This window comes from Leiobunum rupestre, chromosome 2 (assembly GCF_980474605.1).
Source record: "Leiobunum rupestre chromosome 2, qqLeiRupe1.1.hap1, whole genome shotgun sequence".
NCBI lineage: Eukaryota > Metazoa > Arthropoda > Arachnida > Opiliones > Sclerosomatidae > Leiobunum > Leiobunum rupestre.
The window spans coordinates 49202003-49212843 of NC_143385.1; the positions used below are offsets into that span (position 1 = coordinate 49202003).

Below are 10841 nucleotides of genomic sequence, written 5' to 3' on the forward strand. Positions count from 1 at the left end.
ACCTCAAATGTAACATCTTCATACTGCTGTTTGTTGAGGGTTTGTAAAACTTCAATTGGAAACTTTTCTAAGACAGGGTCTTTTAGTTTAAGATTATGAAGCGTAAAATTTCCATCAATTTGACATGAAAAATCTCTCATGGGATTAGTTATGGTTGAATCAGTTTCAGAACACTTGTTTGCTTTCCCTTTGGGTGAAATAATTATATCGCGGCTGCACTGAGTTGCCTTTTCTTCGGATTTTTCTTGTCTTAAATTAAATTCATCAGTTGCTTGGCAATACACATTTTTGGAGTTTATGGTATATCCAGTTGTGGTTGTAGGCCTTTGCACTTGCTTTGAAAGTTTAGATAAGTTTGTAATATCACAATTCGTCGCCGTATTCTTTGTAATTTTTCTATTTATCAAATATTAATTGTATTGCGTACTTTTATCCATCTTTAGAAAAACATGAATTAATTTATACTAACTTAAAAAATTTAAATACCCATTTTAACAATTTAACCGAGAAATAACGCCCAACTTTTCGCGCCTATTTTGAGAGGTCGAAGAGGGTTACCCAGAAGACCCTGCGCGTTTTTTTTGTTGGGAACGTGCCGAATTACTCCACCCGCCCTCTCGAACTGCCCCCCGACTTACGGGTAGACGCGTGACGTCAAATGAGTCGAATGATTTTAGCGTTGCTCTATGGGCCCTTAATTACTTTTATTTGATCCACTTTTGGCTATATAAGAGCGGAAAGAGAAGGAAACTGGTCGCTGCATGTACATTGCCTTGAAAAGATTACTCCTTATTTTTTCGCCGCTGGTCACTGGAACTACGCCAGATACCTCACGTGGCACCTTTTGGAATTGAAAGTGTCCTTACCCGAAGAAGCTTTGAATAGTTTTTTAAAAGGACACACTGTTAAAAATAAAGGTTTATAAAACGACCAAAATTGGACTTTTAATTTATTTCAAACCATTTGGTTACTGAAAACAGTCCAATCAATTATTTTAGACCCATTTTACTCTTTCATGTTGAATACAATACCTTTTGGGGTATTGAAAGGGAACGAGCTCAAAGAATAAACCTTTTCCAATCCTGGTGGTAAAGGTATAAAAAAGTTATGTTCGAACATTTAGTCCTTTTGAATACCCATTTAATTTCCTTAAACGAAGAACAAAATTATATGGACCAATTTCGAGACTAGTATTTGAATACTACGTTATTTCTTTTTTAATATTTTGTTTAAAATAACATAATGCGAAGAAATTCCAATCACCACACTGTTAAAAAAAATTGTTCTAATTTGAACAGATCGCCGTTCAGAAGGTTGTCCCTGTAACAGAACGCCATTTTGTTCTAATATGAACAAAAAATATTCGTTCGATAAAGAACGATGGTTGATGGTTCAAAATTGAACTTAGATGTTCTATATTAAACACACCTTTTTTGTTCAAATTAGAACGCTTTGTCGTTCTCCGTGGATCATTTTCTCATTCGCCGCGGAACGCTTTGTCGTTCGTGGTAGAACACTTTGTCGTTCACCGTCGATCATTTTCTCATTCGACTTGGAATGCTTTATCGTTATCCAATACAAAGAGTACATAAAGTTATTGCTTTAAAAATTATAGCTCATGTCTCCTGCCGGCGGTTCATCATGCTAATATAATAAGAGTACACTCTTAACACCAAAAGTGTATTTTCTTGTCCCATATTTAACACCTTAACAGGTTTATAAAGGATGTTATTCTACACATTAAAAAGCAGTTTTCCTGCTAGGGTGTTTATTTACACTGTTTGGGATGCTTAGGTCCTCCGTTTTGGTTACTTTTTATACAGTTTGTGGTATAAACCTATTCCATTCAGGGTACAAGACTACTCCTTTTAGGGTACCAAACGACTCCCTTCAGGGTGCTACAATACTCCCTTTAAAGTGTTAAAATACTCCTTCTAGGGTACTAAACTACTGCCTTAAGGGAGCTACACCCTTACGAGGTGTTAAATCACTCAATTTACGGGATAATACACACCTTTTCAAGTTTGTAATTTGGGACAATAAAAATCCCTTTAGATCGTTTAAATTAACATTAAAGAGTTTGAAAGGTTTTACCTGCCATGGCTTTAGAATTTAAAATAAAATAATATTACGTAATAAAAAGACTGGATACTTCATGGCTATTTTAGAATTAGCCATGAAGTATCCAGTCTTTTTATTACGTAATATTATTTTATTTAAAAAAAAACATTAAAGAGTGTTTTTTACAGATATTACACCCTTAATATACCATTAAAACACCCTTTGTTTTAAGAGTGTAATCGAAAAGGAAAACCAGGCCTATAACTAAATTATTTGAATTTAGTTCCAACCTCAATTACACCTATTTTATTAAGCTTAATATGCGTAAAATAAATATAACCTTTACATAGCGCAAATATATTACATCGTATTCACAGCCGAAAGGGTGAGAACTGGTAAAAAACAATTTATAATTTATTTCTATGCTTAAAACGTCAAACCAAATTGCAGTATATTACGAAATATTTTCTGTAAATTTAAATTCTGGAACTTGGGCAATTACATTTCCGAACGAATTTCGTCTACCTTGCCAATCAAATAAAAATATACTTAAAAAAAACGGTGCGTGTCCTATAAATTCGGACCTTTCACAACCCTTTTTCGTTTTCTACTTCGTTAGGACACGGAGGTTATTTATATCGTTATTTGTGTGAAGTTTCTTTTCAATAGGTGCGGTAGTTTCTGAGAAACAGCGTTACAGACATAACGCCATTTAAGTCGCTAGTGAAGGAGCTACGCTCCAACAATGAATTTGAATCTTCGGTAAATTTCCAAACACACTGTACAACTGCCAAAACAACTTCATTACAACCCCTTACCAAAATCGTGACTGCCACTTTTAAACTTAAAAAAGGTTTATTTAAAGCTGCCACAGTTCCAAATACAGCCTCAAATCAGATTTAATTCATACTTATTCTGAGAAAATGAGAGTCTTAATTACGGTGCAAAAATCTTGTAAAATCAAGTTTTAAATAAGTATGCAAGAATAAACACATTTAAGACTTCATTTAAGCTGCCACAGTTCCAAATACATCCTTATTGATAACTAATTTCATACTTGTTTTGAGTCTAAATCAAGTCTTAAAGCCACAGGAATTCCAAATACATCGATCCTTATTTATTACTTATTTCACACTTGTTTTGAATCTAAATCAAGTCTTACATGTGTTTATTCTTGCATACTTATTTAACACTTGATTTTACAAGATATTTTGCAACCGTAATTAAGACTTTCGTTAGTCTCAGAATAAGTATGAATTAAATCTGATTTGAGGATGCATTTGGAACTGTAGTAGTTTTAAATAAAACCTTTTTAAGTTTAAAAGTGACAGTCACGATTTTGATAAAAGAACTCTAGCTGTAATTGGAAATCTGCCGATATCAGTAAAACTAATATACATCCAGGGTGCTCTGTATGTGAGCAGTCCACTGCAATCTATAGCGAAATTCTTCACCAATTATTGCATGGCGATCGCTATATAGCTGGTAGTTTTTACGCTCGGGTGTCCTTTAAAAAAATAAAATTATTTTCTAAATATCTAATTTTATAATGACCCTCTATCTGGCTACTCAAATACTGAATAAAAAATGACTACTTTGTTCAGCTGCCATGCTGGATTGCAAGTTTTAAAATCTCCAGACTTCAAGGATGGCGCTAGATGCTCGGCTATTTTTGACCCAGTTCAGTTGTTTTACACACTCATACTTAGAATTAATTTTACTTGAAATGAAATATCCAATTTGAAGAATTTCAAGTATATTATTTAGTAAATAGAGTTAAAATTTTGGAACTGTTATTTTATAACAAAAATTTTAATTTTAAGTATGTGAGGGTTTCAAGTAAGTTTAGCTTAACCAAATATAGCCAGCCAATCCCGTATGACCATTTTAGATAACACTACCAAAATAGCTAGATAAGAGGATCCAGTCGAAAGTTTAACATGAAATTTACGATTACTTTTAGCTTAACTTCAAATTGTTACATCTAAGCAACTCTCAATTATGTATCTTTCAAGTCCCCAGAAATGAATCTCCCCATATGAGACTTAAGTGAAGTCTTAAATGACTCTTATTTTTATCTAATATTGTAACCCATAGTAAACTCTCAATTAAGTCCCTTTCAAGTCCCCAAATATGAGTCTTCAAATATGAGACTTAAGTGAAGTCTTAAATGACTCTTATTTTTATCTAAAATTCTAACCCATAGTAAACTCTCAATTAAGTCTCTTTCAAGTCCCCAAATATGAGTCTTCAAATATGAGACTAAAGTGAAGTCTTAAAAGACTCTTATTTTTATCTAAAATTCTAACCCATAGTAAACTCTCAATTAAGTCTCTTTCAAGTCCCCAAGTATGAGTCTTCAAATATGAGACTAGAGTGAAGTCTTAAATGACTCTTCTTTTTATCTACTATTGTAACCCATAATCAACTCTCATATAAGCCTCTTTCAAGTCCCCAAAAATTAGTCTCCCCATATGATACTAAATTGAAGTATTAAATAACTCTTATTTTAATATAATATTGTAACTCATAATCAACTCTCAATTAAGCTTCTTTTAAGTCTATAGAAATGGGTCTTCCCAAATGAGACTAAAATGAGTTTCATTTAAATATATAATAATAAAACTCTTTTATTGAGACTAAAATAGATTTTATTTAGGATCCACAATTCTGGTCTCAGTTTTTTATGCTTACATAATACTTAAAAATCCTTAATCCTACATTGAGACTAATTGGCGACTAAAGTAAGACTCCCATTTTGGTAAGGGGAGGAACAATGTTTATTCCAACACGAAGAGGCCGATGTCACAATTATAAGCTATCTCCTTAAACTCAACAACGAAGGAAGAACTCATTTTCAAGTTAAATCGGACGATACCGATCTTTTCCGTTTGTTAATTTATTTTGTTTGGAAATACAAAATAAGCTCCACAGTGTCGATGAAGATGTTTGGCGGACGAATAATTGATATAAAGAAGACCGTTTCCAAATTGGGAGATATACGCGGCTCTATTTTGCCCTTCCACGCTTTGACCTTGTGCGATTCTTCTCCGTTTGGGAAAGGGAAGGTTGGTGCCTTAGAATCCTTTTTGAAATCGAAACTAGATCTTTCCCCAATGCGCGACGAGATGGCCTCGGAAGAAAATTACACCAAAGCAGGTACAGCTTTCATGGTAAATTTGTACGGTGGAAGCCAAGCGACTGAGATGACCACGTTACGGTACCAAATTTTTGGATAAGGATGTCCCGGTACTAAATTTTGGTACAGCAGCTGTAGCCCCTGAAGGGTTACTGAAAGTTGTTGCTTGCTCTTGCCAATCTAAAAACATGTGCGAAGGAAAACGATGTAACTGCAATTCTTCTGGTCTATCGTGTACGTCTTATTGCAAATGTGAAGGGGGCGATAATTGTAAAAATAAGTACTCGGTTAATCCAGCTGTAGAATTTGACGATGATAAGGACGGAAACTGATAAATATGTCATTTTAATAAATATTTTTATACATAAGTAATTTGTTGAATTTCAACCTATAACAGCTCCCCTTAGTGGAATATATTAATAAATTAGGGTTTTTTTAGTATGGTGCCGACCAAGGGATCGCGAAAATCTTTAAAATAAGATATTACAAGCCTATACATATTATTTGTACGAATCACAGTTAAGGGCTCAAAATTATCACAGCGCCTCCTAGTGGCAGTTATGAATAAATTATTAATTTAACAGCATTGAAATAACTTAGGGGTCGTAAAATGCTTTTAAATGAGATATTACAAGCCTATATTCTTTGCAAGAATCAACCTTTAGGGCCTAAAAAAATCACACTGCCCCCTGGTGATAGATATTGGCGATTCATTACGACTATGATATGAAAAAGTCCAATATCTATCAAATGACACCTTAAAAGTAATATTCGAACAAGGCGTTCTGGAGATAAGCCCCGTTTAGTGTTGTGGTACCGGCGGCCATCTTGATGACGTCATAACTTAAAATGCCCAACTTTCTCGCTCTGGCACCCGGCAGATTCGTGATCAGAAATTCACCAGTGGAACAGTATTTGTTTCGAACGTCGATAAACAAATTTTTTTTAGTTCTTTTACCAATTATGATGGCAACACCGGAGTTGGCCGAATAACGATGACCATGATTTCGATGAGACCAGCCCCCGTCGATAATAACCGTTATAAATGGCACACCTTTATTGTCGACATCACCAGCCTCTTCGGCGAGTCTTCGTTCCTCTTTTCCTGCGGATAGCATTTCTTCGTAAAATATGTCTTTCCATTTCTGAAAAGTAATACACGTTTTTAATAATAATAATAATAATAATTGTAATTAAATTACTCTCGAAACTTTATGGATTATCTCTCCTATTCGTTGTTCCAACTTTCTAAATGTGTTCTTAGACTTAACTGGGATTCCCAATACAGAAAACGTTTCATCCAAGTTCGCATGACCTCATCCAATGCTCAAAAATCCCCAAACTTTGAGTCCTTTGTTTTGAGTGGCGTCGGGTCTGACATCACGACCTCTTTTTGACGGCAGCATGGACATTCAAAATGAAACGTTGAAAGAAAGCCCTTGATACTTTCGCGTACTAATTTGTACGATCCCCTTGTGCTTTTCATACAAGAGTGGTGTTCAATCAATCGCATACTATTTAGGAAATTTCGAATATCTACAATTCGTCTCCCTTCAAGCTCATTAACTTTTTGGTCCTGCGTTGGCATAGGTGGTAAATATTCCACTTGTAATTCTGGAAGATTCTCAACATAGCCAGCGTGATAAGCCGATTGAATTTCTGATAGGTTTTCGACGAATTTGGTGGTGAGTTTTTCAATTCTTCGGTTATCATTCATTAGAACTTTAGGAGTGGAGGTCTTGGGTAACTCTTCGGTTGACTCTGTAATAACAATTAAAGGTTTGGAAAATTGCATTATGTTCAACGTTGTTGCACATGTAGCTGTGTTTTCAGGTTCGGTTATTGGGATTTCAATCCGATAAAATATGGGCTCAGTGTTTTCCACTTCCGAAAATGAACCTTGTGATAAATCCTTCTGGCCAACATCTTTCACTCTAGCATAATAATTATAATATTTAAAATTATAACCAAAATAATAAAATAACATCACTTTACAAATTAAAACATTGTAATTCTGCTCTTGATGCTATGAGTGATTTTTATAATAATAAAGAACAAGCCACCGACAAACAAACATGTATGCTGGGAAACTTGTAGGAGTGACTTATCCTATATTGCGTACTATTTCATCATAGATATCAATTTAGATATTACAACATTTTGGTAATTGAAATAATAGAAAAAAACTTACGGGATTGCGATTTTCAAAATTTTTTTCTTCTCTCTTTGTGACACTTTTTACGAGAGAGCGTCTTCGATGGCGTTCGAGTTTTAGAAACCCTGGCCATTTTTTTAATTACTTTAAAATCGATGTTGAATTATGTTTATAATAACGAAGAAAAGGCGACTGTGCGAATACCACGAGAAGTCGGGACCTAAAATATTGGGAAGGGGTAAAAACGTGGCGCTTGTATCCTATCTATAGTAGAGCGTTCGAGCAGCCCTCTCATTGAAAAAGAGATTATAAGGGGAGAGAGAGAATTCTTTACGGACACCACGGGTGGCTCCATACGCGCTGAAAGTAGAGCAGGAGGCAAGGAAACTTCTTCGACTTCACGTTCTGAATAGACTTTACCCTCCTTATGACTTTGATATTTGTACCCTCTAACGTTTTATCTCGAAAAACGTTCACATATGATTCTAAGACCACCAGGATTATATTATTTTTAGGAGAATCTTATTATTGTTCATTTTTAAAAGGCGCGCAATAATAAGACCCGGGTCAAAGATTATACCATCCAATGATTTAACTCGCGACACGGCAACATACGTCATGTTAAACCTTGGGAACGGCTCCCCTTTTCCCCCAACTCCTTTGGCTTCCGACGGACAGCAATCTAGAGTCGCTTTCCGAAGCTCCCCTTTTCCTTCCCCCTATGCGCGACGGACAGCCAACTTTCCTGGCAAGTTTCCACAGTGAGAGCTACGCTCAATAACGTATAATCAGAAATATAAAATGCTACGTATGGGACCGGTTGAAAGACTGCATTGTGCCCGGTAAATGTTATGACAAACTTTAAATGGGATTTATTAAAATTAACCGTTTTAATAATTATGAATTTATTTAATTTAAATATAGCTGAAATGTACCGGTAGCGTGGCCGAGCGGTCTAAGGCGCTGGTTTAAGGCACCAGTCTCTTCGGAGGCGTGGGTTCGAATCCCACCGCTGCCAATGACTGTTTTGCTTATAATTGATATCCTTTCCCCATCGGTTAATATGCTTCTATAGTACTACCAGAGAGTATAGAGAGGCGTTAGTTCCTTTTCGTGTAATGTTAAAATATGGTACCCGATTTTAATGTCTGGAAATTGTTTATAAATTGGTTAAACTATAGGCACTGTAATATTTTATCAACAAAAATCTAAAAGCTATTCACAGTTTAATTACCATTTTCTGTAACGGCTGATGGAATACTGTTTAACAAATAAGGTAAAGTATAGTAGTGAAGATATAGGGCTTTTGATGCTCTTTCCATTGAAATATCTTCCAATGAGTCTGTAACTGACACAGTTTCTTCTGGTGCTTGTTTAGCCGTTGCTATATTTTGAATTTATTAATTGCCAGTCAATATTAAGAAGCCATTTAAGTGCTCGTGGAAGTTTTTTCTTTACCTTCAATAACGTTAAAAATTGTTAGCCTATTTTTTAGGATTCATAAAACATTCATCAGTGAAATGAATAGAGCAAATTCTATGATTAACATGAAGGTATTCGGTTGATTTATTTTAAAGTTCGTCGTTTTTTACATTTTCCAGCAAAACTTAAAACTGCCAGTCTACCATCTATTTTTTTTCTTTATTTTAGTTTAAAACAAGTTGGCAAGCCAAAATATACCTCTCCTCAGAAGAATTTTCATCTGGATATGGGGTTTGAACGTGAGAACACACGTTTAGTTTCTTGCGCGTTTCATTGGCTAAGAACACTTATACCTCTGAACAGAGGGCGAAACTAGTCGCGCATGTACTAAATGTAATACTTTTCATAAATTTATTATAAATAAAATAATTTAATTGCGTAATTAAGGAAGCCCCTTTTTATCCTTATTTAATTAAATGTTTTAGTTACTTGCTAAGTAAAACTATATTAACTGAATTGAACTGCTAGTGAAACCTCATATTTAACATATCCTCCTTTTGTAAGTTAATGTCGTAGTCGTTGTTTATGATACCGCTTCGTATGAATAGAGCACCGAAGGCAGTTAGTACGCTTACGAAAAAGTGGTTACAAATCGAAACAAAGACAAATCATAATAAGTATATACGGATTAGGGGTTGCCATCCAGTGATGATTATCTACTTATTAATAGCAATTTGACATCTAGCAGCGAATTAGTTATTCAACATAATGATTCAACTGCAAATACATGACCGTTGATTCTAAAGCCATGAACCAAAACAAAAGAAATGCAAAGGTTTCATATTTTCTTCCATGCCCATATTTCAGTTAAGGGGGAAGCACCGTAAAATTAAAAAAAAGTGCGTTTTCACCCTCGTTTATCCCGAGTTCTTTAGCTCGAAGTATTGAGCACTCTTCATTTTGCACGTCGCGACACTTTGTTGCATAAAAGTTACCAGCCAAATTTCGATAGCTTAAATGAATATTAAAGTGGCTGTTTTTAAACATCACTTTAATGCCTGTACAAGCGCCCGGAAAACAACGATCATCTCGTTAATGGCTAAATCTATTGACACGTGGTTTTTTGCATCGTTCTCAGCACATTTGAAACTAGAAATTGCGAGAGTGAAATCGAATTTCGTCTCATATTGACTTTGAAGAAGAAGCCAAAATGGTAAATATTTGGAAAACCTATTTAAATATTATAAAAGTCAAAATCAATATCACAATTATGACCAATTTGGAGAACCACCTCTATGAAATAGAAAATGAATTGAATAATTATCTTAACTAGACATTTAAATAATGATAATTAAACTTGAAATCATGTGCAAAGCGAATTTTAACCGAAGGTTTTGAATTTGTATATAGTTTTAAAATTATTCAACATTGAAGGTATCTCATCGCCAATCATTAAGATTCCTACGTTTCACAAATTGAAGTTTATCAAATGACAAATACCATCTAAAAGCAATGCTTGATAAGATATAGTTATCCTATACTTCGATGTATACGCCGTCGCCACCTAGGGGTAGTTTTACAAACTAAAGAGCATTTAACCAACCTTTTCTTATAGGAGGATTTTTAGTACACGCACGTCACGCTGTGAATGGTACCAGTACAGAAGCTTAAACCCTTACTGGGGAAGGGGTGTACGACGTAAGAACACTTTAGTTGACCCTCGTTGGGTGCTATCCTACTTAAATTGTTTGTTAATAACAAAAATATTCATTGGCAGCGGTGGGATTCGAACCCACGCCTCCGGAGAGACTGGTGCCTTAAACCAGCGCCTTAGACCGCTCGGCCACGCTACCACTTCAAACATTTTGTAATCAGCAAATGCAGATACATTTTCTTGTTAACTATATAATATTCATTACTAATCGTCAAATTCTAATTATTATTAGTTCTTCCTTTTAAAATTTCAATTAAAGTTTGGACTGTTAATAACATTTAATCCAAGGTGTGGGTTAGTGTAGGTTTTAAGCCTTGGTCAGGTCTTTGAATCTTCGAATATTGGATTAA

The 10841-nt window shown here is 34.8% G+C and overlaps 2 non-coding genes across 2 annotated transcripts; one reads left to right on the forward strand and one right to left on the reverse strand.

Annotated features, from left to right (window-relative positions):
* The first annotated feature begins 8291 nt into the window (after window positions 1-8291).
* On the forward strand, window positions 8292-8373 carry TRNAL-AAG (transfer RNA leucine (anticodon AAG)). The gene has a single exon. It is a non-coding gene; the product is annotated as a tRNA-Leu (tRNA).
* A 2175-nt stretch (window positions 8374-10548) lies between these two features.
* Window positions 10549-10630, reverse strand: TRNAL-AAG (transfer RNA leucine (anticodon AAG)). Its single transcript has one exon. It is a non-coding gene; the product is annotated as a tRNA-Leu (tRNA).
* Between the last annotated feature and the right edge of the window lie 211 nt (window positions 10631-10841).